Here is a 3,640-nt window from a genome sequence, read left to right on the forward strand (position 1 = left end):
GACTCCACAAGAAACCGAACCCAACTACAAGATAACTATATCCATTCCCTTTGCTCAGTAAGTGTATTGCTGTAGGTACCTTTCGGCGCCCAGGCACATAGCCTATATATATATAGCCCCTGTTTTCGTAGGAGTTGTGGGCATTTCCAGAGGTAGCCTACTTTCATGATCCTTGTAGCCTTATTTGACTCCTGTACCATAAACGTGAAAAACACCCATGAAAACCCAATTAATCTCCAGTTTGGCCTTTAGAAGTAGATGACATGAAAAGTGAAAGCGTCCGAGAACAGAAAGCAATATAGATCCTGGAGTTTGCTAAGTTCTTTATTATCATTCTGAGCGATGCTTGTCTCAACGTAGCTATATTCCATTATTAAGTACTGAACGATATTTGTCAGCGTCGCAACCACAAAATAGTTAAAAAGTGTCAATTCCTCCATTCAAACATGTAGTTGTGGTCTTGGTGAAGAGCCCAGCGACTATCATAATTCATATCAGCAAGCGTTCATCTATAACACTTAATTAATAGGGCCTTAGGTTTTCTCTCATACCTTGAATCCATCGTACATTTCCTATCTCCTAATATTTTTCATTAATTACTCCCTTCAGCTTATACTCGCATTTAATCATAGCCTACGATCTCTTATATAATGCACGAGTACCCTTACACCAATCCAAGTTATCAATTTTCACTTCCAAGTTGTTTTCTCTCCTCTCTTTCAGTGCTCCATTCTATATTTCCTTTCATTTTTTTTTTTTTTTTTTTTTTTACGTTGCAGCCTCTTGCGCCGGTAGGCTTCTTCCCGGTGGGGCCTGATGGTCGGCCCAGCCCGTTCTGGCGCAGGCGAGTGTTTATAGTGGCGCCATCTTGTATTGGCTCATGCTGCCCCCCGGAACTCGTTCTTGATTCGCTTGGACGGCTTCCTCTAGAGTCCGGGTTGATGGGTGGTCTTCAGGACAGCATGTGGGTAGTTTTAAGCCACTCGGCGGTGACTGAAAAATCCGAGGTGGTAGCGTGAGGATTCGAATCCGCGTCGTCCATCACGCGGTGAATGTGGGCCCAGTACGCTACCAGTTCGGCCACCGCCTACCCCATATCTGCGTGCTCCTTTATACTTTATGAAAGGCGTGGAACCTTCTCACAATTTTTCGATCACCACCTCTTTTAAGTTTTCCTTATTGCCCACCTACGCATTTTGTCACAAGACTTTACTGGTATGCCCTTCTACATCCCTATTTCACCCTATAATATTGTTCTAGCACAGTGCTGTCCAAACTTTTTCGCCTATTGTACCCTTTATTACATTCTCCCACTGTTACGAACCCCCTATGGCTGACTAAAGTCAATTATATATATCATATTTGCATTACATTACATTATATTTACGTACACGTACAAAACGCGTCCTTCCTAGGTAACCAACCGTCCCTCCCTCTCTCTTTTCCTTCATAGAACATGGGAAGTTTCTGCTGTGTGTGTGTGTGTGTGTGTGTGTTCATCGTCTTTTCACGTACCCCTTTGATCTATGCTGCGTACCCCGAGGGGTACGCGGACCCCAGTTTGGACAACACTGTCTAAGACTAGCAGGTCTTTCCACATATCTATTTCAGTCCATAACAGTTGGCCTTACACTTAGCCATACTGCAAAATCTCGCTATCCACATTCACTGACTTAAGCATAAACTATAACAAATGGAGTAGCCAACGTAACCAGTTCTTATAAGTAGGCGACAGGATATGTTTATCTATAGTTCAACGACATAAAGTCTCAGGAAATCTTCTTCCAAATTTCCACCAACAGACTGATCAGAGAAATTTTCAGCAAGATTCCCCTACCCTGCCATCAGCTTCCCAGTGGCCAAAAAGCAAGCAGTGCGTTACGGGCGAAGCATTACTTATGCAGTGACGCGGTAAAACTCTACGGACACAGCAAGCCATATCTACATTCACTTAATTTTTTGCTCTTATTGCATTGCATTTATAATCTGATTATATCATCGTCTTTAGGAGACTTCTTATTATAGAGTGAAATGAGTTATTTTAGCACTGATTCAATAACTCGAGCAAATGACAATATATGAAGTGGTATGTATACATTTGGAAGCTGCTCTTTCACACCATATATATATATATATATATATATATATATATATATATATATATATATATATATATATATATATATATATATATTTTTTTTTTAACGATTTTTATAATCTTATGGTTTCTATGATCACTACCAAGTCTAATGATGGCATTCAAAACTGTCTAGCTTGTGTGAAAGGTGGCCTACGGCAAAAAAATGTGGAAAAATGTAGCACGAGAGCATGTGATACTGACAGGCCACTTCCATGAGTGAGAGAAATCAAGCTGATCAGGAGAGGCCACACATGTGCTGCCAAGGTGCAAGCAGGACACTTAATTTGAACAGACTACTGGTATTTCCTGCACTCTATTTTCCATTCTTTCCTGGTCTTCCTAGCTCGAAAGGGTTGCTTTCATTTCTATGCTTAAAAAAAAAAAAAAATAAATAAAATAAAAGTCTTCAAAACTTCACACCAAAGTTTATGTCATATTGCTAAAACATTCACCATTAAAAATGCTAATTTTAGATATGACTATATGTATATAACTATCAAATATTTCCCACTGCCGAGTCTCTTACTGTGTCCAGCTTGACGATCAACCATTCATAAATAATAAGGATGAAAGTTTGTCCTCCTGCATGACCAAGTCAGTATTGTAAATACATCTTCCATCTCTTTAATATAGCCAGTTAAATATTTCTTCCACAATAATGAATCAAATCTATGTTCTTTATGAACAAAAATTTACCCTATTGAGTCTCTTACCATGCCCAGCTTGACAACCTACCACATTCATATATTATAAGGGTGAAAGTCTGTCCTGCATGACTAAGCCAATATTGTGAGGCTTAAATACTTCTTCAATCTCTTTAATATGGCCAGTTAAACATTTCTTCCACAACAATTAATGAAATCTATGTTCTTTATATACTAAAATAGTTTGATTACTTTTCACTTCTTCCAGCTGCAGTAAAATATTGAGAGGCACTGCATATTTCTCTTTCAGAATAATTTATCTCTAACCAGTTATTCATGTATAGCTACACAACTACATATTGAATTCCAATGGCCTTTATCATGTCAGATATGGGATACTCATGAGCTCACATTCTCCAGTTGATGTCGTTTCAAGACATGTGCATGATGAGACAATGGCTTAAATCATTGTTCCCATACTGAACAGATTTGGTACATTGGGTCCATGAGTCGACTTGCAAGGTAAATTTGCAAGTTGAACCCAAGAATCACAATATCTCATAGAAACATCACTCTATGAAATGGGATATGTTCATGAAATATTCACCCCAATCATGTATCATAGTGTCCAATAGTGATGTAATAAACTTTGAAAGGTAATCTCATGGGATTTCATTATTATTTTCTCAAATTACATCTGGATTCAGTGAAGGCTCGGTTTCATAGATCAGCAGCCTTCAGGTACCACAAGCTACACTGAACCATTTAGTGTTGTCATCTGTGTTAGAGATAATAAAACTGCCATACTGTTTTCTAAGCATAAACATATACTTCAACAGGTGAATAAAACTCAATC

This window comes from Eriocheir sinensis, chromosome 39 (assembly GCF_024679095.1).
Source record: "Eriocheir sinensis breed Jianghai 21 chromosome 39, ASM2467909v1, whole genome shotgun sequence".
NCBI lineage: Eukaryota > Metazoa > Arthropoda > Malacostraca > Decapoda > Varunidae > Eriocheir > Eriocheir sinensis.